The sequence below is a fragment of the Gadus chalcogrammus genome, chromosome 4 (assembly GCF_026213295.1).
Source record: "Gadus chalcogrammus isolate NIFS_2021 chromosome 4, NIFS_Gcha_1.0, whole genome shotgun sequence".
NCBI classification, from domain to species: Eukaryota; Metazoa; Chordata; class Actinopteri; order Gadiformes; family Gadidae; genus Gadus; species Gadus chalcogrammus.
This window is the reverse complement of record NC_079415.1, coordinates 3,984,679-4,001,183: the sequence shown is the minus strand read 5'-3', so window position 1 is coordinate 4,001,183 and position 16,505 is coordinate 3,984,679. Positions and strand designations below refer to the sequence as shown.

At 48.2% G+C, this 16,505-nt stretch overlaps 1 long non-coding RNA gene across 1 annotated transcript; it reads left to right on the top strand.

Annotated features, from left to right (window-relative positions):
* The first annotated feature begins 6,131 nt into the window (after positions 1–6,131).
* On the top strand, positions 6,132–8,290 carry LOC130380783 (uncharacterized). Its single transcript, XR_008895323.1, has 3 exons — positions 6,132–6,311; positions 6,488–6,958; positions 7,601–8,290. It is a non-coding gene; the product is annotated as an uncharacterized LOC130380783 (long non-coding RNA).
* Positions 8,291–16,505: the final 8,215 nt, after the last annotated feature.

Below are 16,505 nucleotides of genomic sequence, written 5' to 3'. Positions count from 1 at the left end.
TGTGAGTGTAGCTGCGCTTTGGGTGAGTACGTGCCTGCGTACATGCACGTTTTGTTCTCTCTCACACGCACGCACACTCACAAAAATACACACACACGCACACACGTATACACACACACACACGCACGTATACATACACACACACACACGCACACATACAAACACACACTTGCACACACATTTCCACTCACACACACACACACACACACACACACACACACACACACACACACGCTGCTCGCTCATCCTTACGCTCCAGTGGCTTCCAGAGCTGACAGGACCAGTTTCCCAGAATTCCCAGGTGGCCGGCCTCTGGTGGTTGTCTTGTATGATTGTGTGTGTGCGCTTTTGTGTACATGTGTATATGTGTGTGTGTGTGTGTGTGTGGGGGGGGTTGTTGCCACGTGAACCTGCACAGAGCGGAGGATGAGCTACCCCCCCCCCCCCCCCCCGCCCACACACACCTTGGGGAGCCCCGGACGAAGACGCCTGGCGGGCTAGGGCGGGGTGGGGAGGAGGGGGGGTGAACCCTAATAGGCTAAACAAAAGAGACCTGATGAACACACGTTTCCCGCTCCGACCCTCAGGGAGCAGAACAGGACTGGGAACGCCATGCAGGCAGACTTCTCCTTGTGCGTCATCGTACCCTTGTTACACGCGGCGCACGGAATTGCCTAACGGCAAACATTGGTGCAGGGTGATGGAAGTGTGGCGCTGGTTCACCTGGCGGATATCTTGGCGTCCATCTTGGTTTCCATCTTGGCTTCCATCTTTGAGTCCATCTTGGCGTCCATCTTGGTTTCCATCTTGGCGTCCATCTTGGAGTCCATCTTGGCGTCCATCTTGGTTTCCATCTTGGCGTCCATCTTGGCGTCCATCTTGGAGTCCATCTTGGCTTCAAACGCCAGCAGGGGGATGAAAATGTGGTGCTCGTTCACCTTGCAGCCATCTTGGCGTCCGTCTTGACTCCAAACGCCAGCAGGGTGACCTGGCGGCCATCTTGGCATCCATCTTGGCGCCGAACACCCGAAGGGTGACCTGGCGGCCATCTTGATGTCCATCTTGGCTCTAAACTCAATCTAGGCCCGTTTGCAATAACAACAGGTACCAGTGTCTTCATTTTGGTTATTCAAGATGCATCCCCCCCCCAACCCGCACCTCCCATAGAGACAGGGCTCAGTCCCCCAGTGATGGCTAGGCACAGGTGAGAGAGAGAGAGAGAGAGAGAGAGAGAGAGAGAGAGAGAGAGAGAGAGAGGAGAGAGAGAGAGAGAGAGAGAGAGAGAGAGAGAGAGAGAGAGAGAGAGGAGAGAGAGAGAGAGAGAGAGAGAGAGAGAGAGAGAGAGAGAGAGAGAGAGCGCTGTGGGATGCTTGATTGTTATTCTTGAAGCAGAGACTGTACCTCTTTCGCTGTCTCATCACCTGTCTCCCTTCACTACAGTGGAAACTGAAATTGACGCAGACACACCCGGAACTCGCAGGCCTAGAGGCGGACAGAATCAGTCAGTGTGCTAGCTGTTTCATGTTCATGATGTTTGGGTTGTGTTTTTATTTTTTTATAATGTAATATCTCATAAGTAGAGAGTCTGTGGAGTTATTTGGATTCAAACGGCCTAATTAGTCTCCAGGGTTGTTTTTGTATCTCTGTGTTTGTACGTGTGGGTGTTTGTGGGTGTGTGTGCGTACTTATGTATGTGTTTGTGAGTGAGTGTGCGTCTGTGTGTACGTGTGTGTGTGTCTGGTACGGGTCTGGTACGTGTGTGTGTGTGTGTGTGTGTGTGTGTGTGTGTGTGTGTGTGTGTGTGTGTGTGTGTGTGTGTGTGTGTGTGTGTGTGTGTGTGTGTGTGTGTGTGTGTGTGTGTGTACTCGCCTAACTATCCAACAGTGGACTTCGGCGTTGTAACACCTTCACCAACAGGGGACGTCCGAGCCAAGAGGGGACATTTTTCAGGTCCCCTTTTGGTCATGCCTTAAATCAACCTAAAAACACGCCTAAAATATTTTGACGCATTTTCACAACTTTTGCCAAGAGGGGACCTGAAAGTGTGTGAGTGTTTAGTCCATACTCTATAGCGCCTCTGCTGGCCAGAGCTTGATTTTCAACGACCAATCCACACACGTCGCTTCCAACACTCCTCTATTGTGTGAACGACCTGCAGTCGTTCACACGTCTGTCAGAGTGTAGAGGGCTGTTAAACAGACTACTTAGTAAAGTCTCTTGAAACATGCAAACAAAAAAGGCTCAGCTTTAAAAGTTCCACACTTTTTTTGTATGTAGTGACAGGGGTCCACTAATAATAATAATAATACATTTAATTTGGATGACACTGTTGGCTATAACAAAATGACACAAGTCCCTTCTTAGATAGCATGGAGCGACATTCACACTCCTTCTTTTATGAAAAGAGGTAATAACTATATATACTGTAAGGGAAAGATAGTAATCTCAACTAATGTAATAATAATTTGTCAAACTTGATTTGTTAGTGTGTTTTTAGGAATAGAATTGTCTAACAAAAAACCTATCTATTCATTTGTATCAATAAAAATGATAAACAAATACAATATAAGGGTCTAGACCTTTGAAATGGTTCAATCCCCAAATTAGCCTTAATTTACCATTTTACAATGTACTCCAGTCCCCAATCTATTTTTAAAGAAATGCATTTGAATTGTTGATTTGCATCACAGAAAATGGTCCACACTTGTACTGTATGGAATGACAGGGGTCCACTGTAGGCTGATACATAATGACAGAAGTTCTCTCTTAGATAGCATAGAGTGACGTTCACACTCCATCATGGATGAGTAAAAAAATAAATAAGCAAAATGGATAGTTCTTAAGAGGTCATAACAATCTAAATAAAATATGATATATATATGTATATACATAGTGTTATTTTGCAATTAAAGTTGCCCCAACAATGTTGTCATGAACACAAATATCTAAACTTAATAAGGTTTTTATTTTTTTACAACTACAAACTTGTGTGCTTAGTCTACGGTTAAAGGAATGCATTTTATCTGTTGATTTGCATAACATAATGTCATGGTCTGTCGTGTTTTGGTGTGTTTCCCTCCTGTGTTGATTACTGTTCCCTCCCCAAATGTGTCTCAGCTGTTCCTCGTTGTGTTTGTTACTTAAGCCCTTGTCTTTCCTTTGTTCCTGGTGCTATCATTGTGGTTGTTCGTCCTGCGTGTTCCCTGTTCCCTCCTGAGTTCCCTGGTTCCTTGCCTTAGCCTTTAGGCATAAATAAAGTGCCGTTTTCCCTAAACCGTCTGCGTCTGGGTCCTACCTGCCTGCCTGCCTGCCTGCACCCTCAACCCTAACAGAATGATAGCACCAACATTGGACCCAGCGGACGATCAATTTAGCCGTGAGTTGGAGGATTTATTATGGTTCATTATGAAAGCAATGGATTTTTGGGAGAACATTCCCAGCAGGAAGGAGCAGGAGGCCATCGTGGGGCGTACACGCAGGGCTGTCTCTTCAAGGCCCGAGTTGGAGGACGCCTTGCCCGAGTGGGCAGTGGAGCTGCTCAGCCCCACGGTCTTTTGGCCTGAGAGCTACATGCCTCTGCCACCGGACTTTTGTGACCGGCCTAAGCCTCCACGCTCCTGCTCTCAGCCTCTGCCCCCGGCCCCCCGCTACCAGCCTCTGCCCCCGGCCCCCCGCTACCAGCCTCTGCCCCCGGCCCCCCGCTACCAGCCTCTGCCCCCGGCCCCCCGCTTCCAGCCTCTGCCCCCGGCCCCCAGCTACCAGCCTCTGCCCCCGGCCCCCCGCTACCAGCCTCTGCCCCCGGCCCCCCGCTACCAGCCTCTGCCCCCGGTCCCTAGCTACCAGCCTCCTCCCTTGCGGACAATCAGAGTGGGGGTGGTGAGTTTGGGGTACCACCCGGTTCCTCCTGGCACTCCAGCACCCGCACTGACTCCGGTCCCCGAGCCCTGTCCGGTTCCTGAGCCCACTCCGCTCCTTCCAGAGGGGGATCGGCCTCTGCTCCTGCCGGAGGGGGCCCGCCCTCCAGACCGTCCAGGGGAGGCACGCCCTCCGCTCCTGCCTGTGGGGGCCCTCCTCCACTCCTTCCCGAGGGGGGTTCCTCTTCAAGGCCTTCCAGAGGGGTCCCGCCTTCCAAACCTTTTGGAAGGGGCACGCCCTCTTCCTCCAGAGGGGACCAGCCCTCTACCTTGCCTTCCTGAGGGGTCCCGCCTTCCAGAGGGGTTCCGCCCTCTACCTCGACTACCTCCAGAGGGGACCAGCCCTCTACCTGGCCTTCCTACAGAGGGGACCCGCCCTCCACCTCGCCTTCCTCCAGAGGGGACCCGCCCTCTTCCTGGCCTTCCTACAGAGGGGACCCGCCCTCTACCTGGCCTTCCTACAGAGGGGACCCGCCCTCCACCTCGCCTTCCTCCAGAGGGGACCCGCCCTCTTCCTGGCCTTCCACCAGAGGGGACCCGCCCTCTTCCTGGCCTTCCTCCAGAGGGGACCCGCCCTCTTCCTGGCCTTCCACCAGAGGGGACCCGCCCTCTTCCTGGCCTTCCACCAGAGGGGACCCGCCCTCTTCCTGGCCTTCCACCAGAGGGGACCCGCCCTCTACCTGGCCTTCCTCCAGAGGGGACCCGCCCTCTACCTGGCCTTCCACCAGAGGGGACCCGCCCTCTACCTGGCCTTCCACCAGAGGGGACCCGCCCTCTACCTGGCCTTCCTCCAGAGGGGACCCACCCTCTACCTGGCCTTCCTCCTGAGGGGACCCGCCCTCCACCTCGCCTCCCTCCTGAGGGGACCCGCCCTCTACGTCGCCTTCGCCGGCCTCCTGAAGGTTTCCGCCTTCGCCACTGCTGGCCTTCAGAGGGGTTTCCGTGCCGCTGCAGGCCTCCTGAGGGACTGAGCCCTCATCGTCCTTGCCGCCGGCCTCCTGAAGGGTTCCGCCTTCACTCTGCCTCTGCTTGCCCCCCAGGCCGTCCGCCTGAGGCTCCCTGCCATGCCCTGGGGCAGTTTTCTGGCCGCCCGCCTGACGTCCCTCCGCTCCGCCCCAGTCCATTTTTTTTGATTCCCCCCGCCTGGCACCCCTCCACCCGCCCGTTTTGGGGTGTGACTTTCTTCGTTTTTTTGCTTGTCGTGGGTCGCCTGGGACTCGGAGGCGACCCTTAAGGGGGGGGTACTGTCATGGTCTGTCGTGTTTTGGTGTGTTTCCCTCCTGTGTTGATTACTGTTCCCTCCCCTAATGTGTCTCAGCTGTTCCTCGTTGTGTTTGTTACTTAAGCCCTTGTCTTTCCTTTGTTCCTGGTGCTATCATTGTGGTTGTTCGTCCTGCGTGTTCCCTATTCCCTGTTGTCACCTGAGTTCCCTGGTTCCTTGCCTTAGTCTTTAGGCATAAATAAAGTGCAGTTTTCCCGAAACCGTCTGGGTCCTACCTGCCTGCCTGCACCCTCAACCCTAACACAAGTTTTTCTAATGACAGGGGTCCACTGTTGGCTATGACAAAATGACACAAGTCCCTTCTTAGATAGCATGGAGCGACATTCACACTCCTGCTTTTATGAAAAGAGGAAATAACTATATATATATATATATATAATGTAAGGGAAAGATAGTAATCTCAACTAATGTAATAATAATTTGTCAAACTTGATTTGTTAGTGTGTTTTTAGGAACAGAATAGTCTAACAAAACCTATCTATTCATTTGTATAAATAAAAATGATAAACAAATACAATTAAAATACAATATGGGTCTAGATCTTTGAAATTGGTCGATCCCCAAATTAGCCTTAATTTGCCATTTTACAATGTACTCAATTTTTAAAGAAATGCATTTGAATTGTTGATTTGCATCACAGGAAATGGTCCACACTTGTACTGTATGGAAGGACAGGGGTCCACTGTTGGCTGATACATAATGACAGAAGTTCCCTCTTAGATAGCATAGAGTGACATTCACACTCCAACATGGATGAGTAAGAAATTTGAATTTGAATGGTAACAATTCCGTTAAATCCTCGTCCTCGTTTTGATCGTCTCACTCATGGCCGATCAGTGTGTTCTTTCTGATTAGCTCTTAATTGAGATCACCTGTCACGCACCTCTTTATTAAAGGTGAACACAATGGATTTGGTTTACTTTTCGCATCGGCCTGTTTCAATCGAGGTTGAGTTTAGTGAGGGTTGAAAGTTTTCGATCTAGATTGCAGATCACTATTGTCACTTTATACAAACTGAAAGTATGCGTTGTTGCGTGTTTGTTTTTGTGGGCATTTGACTGAACAGCCCAGACAAATATTGCTACCAACATGGCACTTCGAAACAGACCACCGCAGTGAGTAAAAGTTATTTTCCTTTATTAAATGTTGACGTTTTTGGGCTGTCTCCTCAGACACAAGCCATCAGTATCCCTGCTCTTTGCACCTTGACATGCATGTCACCGCTGTTCGTTAACCTAGCTTTGCTGATTTGTATCTTGTGATGTGTGTGTGTGTGTGTTTTTCTTAACAGGTGTTAGATGACTGACAAGATCTATGGGGGGGCCCCCTTTGGGCCCCCCCATACCAACTTAGTCTTCAAAGGAATCTAGTGCCATGGGACTCCAGTGTCTTCAAAACATCCTCGGAATACATGTGTATGAATGGTCCACCGAAGGGTTGATCTGGAAGCCACCACGGTCCACGCAGTAATCTGCTGCGTGGGCCGTAGTGGCTTCCAGAGCCATCTTTCGGTCTTGGTCAGGATTTGTTACAGTTGCCCTTCAATGTAGCAGGCTACGGGTTTCTGAAGAAGCCTGCTTTACGTAGCATTGGAGTACAAATATTGTGCAAAATGCTCATGTAATTGCACTAGCACTGGTAACCTGTAGATTAGCGTAGATTAGCTTAGTTTAACGTCATTCGATGCTGTCTGTCAAATGTGTGGCTTACTTTAAGTCCACAAGGCCCTCTGGTAAACCACGTTGGAACACCCCTGGACAAGGTGATTAGTCACTGGGTGTGTGCTAAAGTTTTGTTCCATTTTTCACTAGTTGGTTAAGGTTTGGTAGAATTGTTTGGATGATAGCGACGTGATGGCGTATGTACAAGAGCCTACCGAGGCCAGGCCACAGTTGCGACGGCCACGGCCAGATGGCCTAGTGTGAGTGGGCAACTGGGCTGTGAACCTTGCAATTCTAGTTGCATATTTGTACACGCAAGCTTGTCCATTTCTATCGCCATCACTAACACTAGCTTCAGCATTTCCTTGTAGGCCATTAGCTGACTTGTGTATTGGAGCGATGATTTGGGTATTTTAAGATGCTTGAAAACCTAAAATAAAGCAAAATGCGTGTCTGGTGTGCAAGAGCCAATTTGTTGGCTTGCAGTAGTCGAGGAGTTGCCGTAGGTCGTAAGCCATCTGGAGGTTGTGGCAATGGAGGCTTGTGGTAGATCTGCCATCCAAGAAAGGTTAATTCTTCTGAAGCATGATTAATAGTTTAGTAAATTGAATCTATTCATATAGAACTATAAAATCCAAGACGGCAGCCAGTAACTTGGATCGCAATATGTGGAAAGTATTAGTCTCCATTTTGTAACAGAATAATTAACATGACTAACTGGGTTTCTTCCATTTTCTAACTAGGGGGACTTGACTGGTGAGTCTACTGGATTAATCAGTAGCGGTACTTTGCCCAACAGATTTGATGGCATGACTACAGGGTGACAAAGACAATTATTCCCTGCCTATCAAAAGAGACTTCTAAAACATATCTGCTAGAACAGTTCCTATACTTTTTGTATAATTTGGTCATGCTGCAAATTTACTTTTTGTAGTTGCACCATATTTAGTTCTTTGACAGCCTCACCTGCTAGAAAAGTCTATTCAAATCGGCTAAATATAATGAACTAAATTAATAGCCATGAAATGTTGTCACTCATACTAATGGCAAATACCCCCTTTCAGTTGGTGGTTCAACACTGATGTCTCTCTAGGCTTGAGGGAGAGCTCACAAGTAAATTACACGAATGTCCTGGAGCAATTGGGAATACACTTTTATTTAGTCTACCTGACCAGGGACATCTTTGAACTATAGGTCACCTAACCCAAACTTTTCACTCTTGTTGGGTTGTCCTTTTCTCTTGTTTTAACCCGAAAGGGCTGAAAATATCAAAATTTCAGGTATTCTGTTTGGATAATGTGCAAAACTTGTGGCTTCACTAATAAAAAAAATTAACGAATGTATTTTTCTTAATGTGGTTAAACTATTTAAAGATTTGTATGCAAAATATTTCTGCTCAATTTGTGGTCAATGAAACAATTTTTTAATTTGATAAAACTATGGGTTAAAGGTATTTGCTTTGGGCATCTTTTGATATTTTTAGAATCTAGCTCCATTGTCGTTAGAAATGGTGTCTGCCAGTACTGCAAATGGCTTCCATAAGTTTAAAAAAGAATGGGCAGAAAAGAAACTGCCAACTAAATCTATTTAACATGGGTAGAAAGTTTCCATGGAAGCTCTTGGCTGCTGGTTCCCAACACAGCTCCACTGTTAGCCTGTGACCTTGCGTTTTTTGGACTTTTGGTGACTTTCACAAAAGAGAAATGAACTGGTTAATACAATAAAAAAGACAGTTGAAACTTCAGCTAAATTTTTATCTATTTGTACTGCCTTTGACACTGGACTTGCGATCGAGGCGACGACGCGGACGTTCATTCACATAGCCAAAAACAAGAGAATATATGGCTAGATAAAATAAACATCAAGACATACAATTCTAAAAAGAACGGATGAAGCAGCTACCCTTTTTTCATTTGCGGTTTGCCTGAGCAGCGCACCTGCATTTAATATATCCGTGAATTGTCACAATTTCTCAGAATCAAAGGTGAAAGTAGAAACGGGTGGCCTAAAGCTGTCATATTGTTAGTTATCACAGACAATTTTTAACCAATGTTCTGTACGGAGCTCCTTAAGGGACATTAGGGAGAACGCTCCCGGACAGAACCTTAGTTTGGAAGTCGTGCTTAGTGACACGACAAATACTCCCAATTGAAATACATGGGTTTGAAATTTGTGCTTTTTGACACGAAAATTTTGAAAATACGTGTCCCTGATCACGTTTCAATAGATTAAATAACGTGACAGTGTCACGTATTTTCGTGAGACCGGGTTGAAATATCACTTAAGTATTCAAGTCCCCTCTTGGCAACTTCTTTAAAATATATCAAAAAAACACATTTGAAGTTATATTATGACAAAATAACTTAAAACTAAACTCTGTATTATGTTTTTGTATTTTTTAAATGACCAGAAATAGAGGTCCACACTTGGTCGATGAAAACCGAGTGTGTGTGTGTGTGTGTGTGTGTGTGTGTGTGAGAGTGAGTGTGTCTGGAAGATGTACATTTGTGTGTGTGTGTGTGTGTCTGGTACGTGTATGTATGTGTGTGTGTGTGTGTCTGGTACGTGTATGTATGTGTGTGTGTGTGTGTGTGTGTGTGTGAGTGTGAGTGTGAGGACTCAAACCCTCCATTACCTACTACTATGTGTGGATGAGACCCTCACCCAAGCAAGTGAAACTGACCCCCAAGGTGAAAGACCCCTCAACCCAGTGTTGGTACCCCCAGACCTGTCCAGTGGTTCCCCCTTCAGCAGGGGGGGGGGGGGGGGGGGCAAGGGTCTGGACATACAGACGGACGGTCACCGTGGCATCAAAGACGGAACCCCGCCCCCTTCCTTTGACCTTCACGTCCGTCTCCACGGTTACTTCAGCTTTCATGACTTGCCAGAAATGCTGGGAGGTGATGGAGGAAGTGAGGGAGAGAGTGGGGGAGAGAGGGAGGGAGGGAGGGAGGGAGGGAGGGAGTGAGGAGGGGAAGGAAAGAGTGAAGAGGGGGGGAGGGATAGAGGGAGGGAGGGAGGGAGGGAGGAAGGGAGGGAGGGAGAGAGGGAGGAAGGGAGGGAGGGAGTGAGGCAGGGAGAAAGGGAGGGAAGGAGAAAGGAGTGAGGAAGGGAAGGAAAGAGTGAAGAGGGGGGGAGGGAGAGAGGGAGAGAGGGAGGGAGTGATGAAGGAAGGGAGGGAGGGAGTGAGAAAGGACGAGCGGGGGAGAAAGGAAGGAAGAGGGTGAGGCGAGGAAGGGGAGGGAGAGATCACAGAGTGGGGGTGGAGGGGTTTGAGGTGAAGGGGTTCAACAATCAGGCGCCCCCCCAACGACCTCCTTAATCCTGGGCTTCTGGACGGGATAATGAGGCGGCCGGGGGCCAACCTGGGTCCCAGGCCAGGGCCAGGGGCCAGGCCGGGGCCAGGGCCAGGGGCCAGGGCCAGGGCGTGGCAGGGCGGCGGACAGATGCCTCTGCCTCTGAAGCCGCCGAGCGTCTCTTCTCTGTTGGCGGGGAACAATGGCTGCTTCTATTTTTGGGGCGGCCATTTGGCGGACGCTCTGGCTGATGTCTAGGAGAGCGGCGAGGTCACTTTGACCGGGGAGGGGGTTCGAGGACGCAGTCGCACGCGGCACGATGGCGCGATGCAACACGTTCCCTTTCGGGACACGATTGGCTCTTGTCGGGCAAAGAATGCAGCCTCATTCACATTTACACTCTGGGCGTTCAGCAGGCGTTTTTATCCAAAGCGACTTACAATAAGTACCTCGTCAGAAGGAGGGAGAAACAACAATATATCGCTGTCGGTACAGTAAGAATGTTCAGAGAACAAAGGGACAAGCACTTATAATCTCTAGGTTAACCCATTCCCCATATACAAGAAAAACGGATAATATGCTAATAAGATGCTACACAATGCTAAGTACTACTTTTAAGTGGCGGGACGTAGAACGTACAATAAGTGGGTAAGACGGGTGTGGGGGTAAGTGGGGAGGCTCTGCAGAGTGTAGGGCCACGTTTATACGTAGCAGGGTATTTATAGAAACAAATATTCCCCCCCCTCCGTTTTCAAAAGTAACATTGTGCACACAACATCGTTTTCAAAAAAGTTGTCGTTTACATCAAAACGCATAAATACGCCGTCGAGCGCCATTATAACTATGCCAAACCTATGGGCGGCAGTGTAGGGAGAAGGATAAAGCCATGCAGTCAAGTCTTTTTTTTTTTTATGATTTATGATGACTGTAAGGTGACCTTGGGTGTCTTGAAAGGCGCATCTAAATTAAATGTATTATTATTATGCAAGCCAATCAGAATCCTCAGAATCAACAACAACGAATAACACGAGCGTCGTCCTGTAACAAACAAACTGTAAACATAGGGCGTCATATGACGTTAAGCATTTCCTGGCGCATGATGTGACGCTTCAGAACCTAAGACCCCGTTTCTCCCCGTTGACACGACAACACATAACCGGCGTTTTCAGAAATCTCCACTTTGGCCAGAGTTTTTAGAAATGATCGTTTTCTGTGATAAAAACAGCGTTTTCGTGTAAATGAGAGGCCAAACCGCGTGAGAAATATCTGCGTTTTCCCTTCGTGTAAACGGGGCCTAGGTGTACTCTGAATTTGTGAGCCTCTCACGACATCTCCTGAGAGGAGCTGTCTTAACGAGGTGTCTTAACGAGGCCCCAACCTCGTCTCAACCTCGCTGACGTCAGAGGTTTACCCCAACCCCTACCTCCCCCACTCCGCTTGGCTCGACTTGCCCGGCGCGGTTTCAATGCCACATCAGCTAAATATATATGTTACCAGTTGCCGCGGCCTTGCCAGGAAATCGTTGCCCTTTATAATTACAAAAGGCAATTTGTCCGGTATCTGATTGCAAATGAAAGTCGCGCAGGAATCGATACACTCAAAGCATGTTTTCTGCTGGAGTTAAGTTCTCACACGCGGGTGTGTGTTTTTTGTCTGAAAATCTGCCCCCACAGGAGGCTTTGGCTGTCTTAACATTGTTAGTATAAGATAACGAATTTAAAACGCGTAATTAAAGGCCTCGACTGTCTTTGCGTACATCCTTTCCACGAGGGAAAGCGACGATTGCAAAATAGGCAGAGAAATTCACTTTTCTGAACTGTGTAAATAAAGTTGTTTGCTAATTGCTTATGGTTTTATAAATTAATTAGTCATGCATTACTCAGATTCAACTCTTATGTAAATGCAATGAAATGAAGAACAAACACAGCAGAAATAGAAAAGCAAAGCATTATAGCAACATATGGCGTTTCATTCTTGCTAGATGTTCCCATCAGTATAATGGGATTTTCGCGTTTCATTGAGCAAGGCAGCAATAGCCCAGAGGTTAGATCAGGCTCAGAATAGGCTGCTTGTAGCTTGGACCATTCCGAGTTTAAACCAGCTTCCAAATATCTTCAGATTTGGATGTGTAAACAAAACCATAAGTGTTTTCAAAGAATCCCATGATATGCTGGCCAGAAGGGTGGGCGTCTCTCAGTTTGATTCCCACCAACTTCTGGGCTGTGAGCGTGTGACATGTTCCTCAAACTTTCCTTTTTCCTGAGGAAGTCAGCAGATAAAAAAAAACGGAAGCTGCTTCTTTCTTTTCCAGAGCAAACTTTCCCGTGTTCTAAGGGAATATCGATCTGTCTCCAAACCACTGACCTTGCAAGTTGTGCAATGGAACAAAATGCCACTGACATACCAGTCTGAAAACGCTCTTTATTGAATGAAACAGAATACGCCTTCACAGGAGGTTCAAAGGGGACGTCTGCGCGATGGTGGGCCATGTACACTGTAGTCCGTACGGACTGCAGGGAAAAAACAGTTTTCAGTGCAGAAGCAGGTACAATACCCACCTCAGCATTGTGTGAGCGAGAGCCGTTGGAACAAAGGCATTTCTGTTTCTGTTACCTCGACAGACGTCGGGGGCCGTGTTGGACAAAGACTCATTGATTGGATTTCCAGGATATCTTTGAAGTGAAAAATATGTTTGTAGTGATTGTAGGGCCTCCTTCAGGGAAAATTGGAGTTTATGTAATATAATAATTAGTGTAATACCTAACCTCAGCAACTTAGTATTTAATTAACTGCAGGTTAGGCCTATTTATTCATGTGCTAAATAGCCAATTGGGAGTTCCGGGTGTTTGTGTGTGCATGCGTGTGTGTGCTTGCGTGTATGTGTGTTTGTGTGTGTGTGTGTGTGTGTGTGTGTGTGTGTGTGTGTGTTTTTGTTAGGGCTGGGTGTGTGTGTGTGCTTGTATGTATGTGTGTGTGTGTGTGCTTGTATGTGTGTATGTGTGTGTGTGTGTGCTTGTATGTGTGTATGTGTGTGCTTAGGGGTGTGTGTGTGTGTGTGTGTTTGTGTGTAATGACGACCCTGCAGTCTACTTACACCGCAAACAAGCTGTTATTTCTTCCTGAGTCCAAAGCACATGGACGTGTTTAGACGCCCGTAAAATCGTATTTGTGCTCCCGAAAAACCACATAAATAACACACACAAACACACAGAGTCCGATCCGCAGGCGAGTAAAAATCACCTTTTCTTTGCATTTCACTCTCCGTGCTTCCATTCAAACAAGCTCACTCATACCTCTTTCGGTGTGCGCTACAAATTAGGAGCAACACAACACACACAACAACCTTGAACGACTTTGGACCATCAGGGTGTCGTTCGCCCTCAGAGGGACCTTGAGGTCGCTCAAACGACCTCCACCACGACCAGCCATCACATCAGAGTTATTACGACTTATCTTCTCCTCTCCGACATAAATAACATTGTTTTGACATCACCTGCCCCCCCCCCCCCCCCCCCCGCCCCCCCCGCGCTCCGGGGGAGATGTTTTATTTATGCGTTTGCATGTAGCCGACGCCCCCCCGCGTTTACATATGTATGACATGCATGCAGCCATTCCAGGTAATTTATGAGCTGCTGCAGTAGGTAGGAACACACCGTCTCGCCCGTTCAAACACTCCCTACCCCGAACTCACAATTACACTCCTCTCTCCCTCTCTCTCCCTCTCTCTCCCTCTCTCTCCCTCTCTCTTTCTTGTCCTCTCTCCATTTCTCCTTCTCTCTCTCTCTCTCTCTCTCTCTCTTTCTCTATTCTTCTCTCCCTCCCTCCCTCCCTCTTTCCCTCTCTCTCTCTCGCCCTCCCTTCCTCAACCCTCTCTCCGCTCCCGCGGGTTAGTGTCGAGCTATCGCGGCTAGCCTCTGTGTGCGGTGATAAGAGTTACAGGCTAGCTGAGCGTAGCGTAGCGTCCAGCTAGCCTGTCACGGGCGCCGGGACGACGGATAACAGCAGCGGAGGAACGGAGGTGAAGGCGGCGGCGGGGAACCGGCTTGCGTCGCCGCGTTCCTCCTCACCTGTGGTGCCTGATTGCCCTCCCCCCTCCCTCTGCCCCCTCTCTCCCTCTCTCCTTCTCTCCCTCGCTCTCTCTCCCTCTCTCCTTCTCTCCCTTTCTCCTTCTCTCCCTGTCTCTCTCCTACTCTCCCCCTCTCTCTCCCTCTCCCTCCCCCTCTCTCTCTCTCCCTCCCTCCTCTCCCTCCCTCTCTCCTACTCTCTCTCTCTATCTCCCTCTCTCTCTCTCTCTCTCTCTCTCTCTCTCTCTCTCTCTCTCTCCCTCTCTCTCTCTCTCTCTCTCTCTCTCTCTCTCTCTCTCTCTCTCTCTCTCTCTCTCTCTCTCTCTCTCCCTCTCCCTCTTGCCTTCTCTCCCTCTCTCTCTCCTACTCTCCCCTCCCTCTCCCTCCCCCTCTCTCTCCCTCTCCCTCCCCCTCTCTCTCTCTCCCTCCCTCCTCTCCCTCCCTCTCTCCCACTCTCTCTCTCTCTCTCTCTCTCTCTCTCTCTCTCTCTCTCTCTCTCTCTCTCTCTCTCTCTCTCTCTCTCTCTCTCTCTCCCTCTCCTACTCTCCTATCCCTGCTCTATCTCTTTCTCCCTCTTTCTCTCTCCTACTCCTTTCTATCTCTCTCCCCCCCTCCCTCCCTCCCTCCCTCCCTTACAGGAGGGAGGGAGGGTGTTGTGGGGGGGGGGGAGGTGGGAGAGCCGCGGGCCGACCTTCAGTGGCGGCGTGCGTCGGCGTCCGTCTCCCCGTGTGATCAAACTGTCAGGCGGGCAGGCGGCCCGTTCTTCTCTGTCGCCGTCGTCACCCCCCTCTCCCCCCTCTCCCCCCTCTCCCCCCTCAGCTGAAGGTCACTCTTTACGGCCTCAAGGGCGAATATATATATAGAGGAGGGGGGAGGGGGGGGGGGGGTGGGGTGGTAGTTTAAGGGACGTGGGAGTTTATGTTTGGGGAAGCCATTGATTATTTCTCTGTTTTGTTTTGGGCGGTTTTGTTTTGTTTTAGGATTGTTATCGTAGGTCAATGTCATCGTTACGACCATTTTCACTTTTCACTTTAACAACAAATCTTCTCAACCCTCCTCTCTTACCAACTGCGGCGGGCATGGATTCAGTAAAAAAGACATTTGATTAATCTTTTTATGAATAACGCGTTTTAAAAAACAGACACTTTGTCGTTCATTTTTCCCAGAGATTCGTGTCAACGTAAACTGTGTCCAAATTAGCCCCGTTTTATTGGTTTTAAATATTTAGTTGGTGGCGACTGAACTCTCCCTCCGTCTTCTCCCGCCTAATGACGTCCAGATTGTGTTAATTTATCACCGCGGCTTCAGCCTCTCCATCGGTCAGCTCCAGAAGCTTCTCACTGGGAGGCACGGGGAAATGCAAGCTTATAAATGCTGCATGTAATGATTAAAATTTGAATACAGAGGTCAAAAGCCCCCATTATTTGCACTAAAATATTAAAAAAATACTGTTAATATTTAATGGTCCTATATTTTTATATTAAAAAAAATCTGGTGGTTGAATTAATTTTCAAAGGAAAAATGTTTTTTGCATAATATGAAATAAAAACGTGCTACCGGGATCCACTGGTAAGTGAAAAACGTTTTTGTGCTTTGAGCGACATCAAAGATTAAACTGTTGCATTGCAGGTGTGCCTGCCGTCCCTCAGAAAGCTGAAATACCCTTAAAATCCACCTGTTTGACATCACGATGAAACACATAATTACTCCACTAACGAACCCCCCTTCCCCCCTCCCTCCATTTAATGAATCAAAGTTCCCTTCACATCTATTAACATTTAGGGCATTCAGCAGACGCTTTTATCCAACACGACTTATAATAAGTAGATTTGTCAGAAGAAGGAAGAATAACAATATATCGCTGTCGGTACAATAAGGATGTTCATATAACTAAGTGCAAAGCACTAACAATCGCTAGGTTAACCCATTCCCCAACCCACTTCCCCCAACAAAGATAACCAGGCTAAGATTTCAATGTGTTCCTTATCACCCTAACTCAAATTATTTCCCTTTGGCCAGCGGTTCATGGGCCAAACCGACACACTACGTTCATCACAAACACATATCAGTAAAAAAAAAAACGGGTTAAAAAAACCCAACAAATCTCCCTCCGCGTGTCGCCCGACCCGAAACCCCTTTTAATAAAATAATAAAAAAAACGAAATCGGCATCCGAGAGGAGGAGAATGGATCCTATTAGCGGCGTTAGCGTAGCCTAGCACTACCAGGGCAGATAAGCCGACAACACGATGCCAGTGAGTGAGATTTAGTCAAAAAAAAAATCCAATC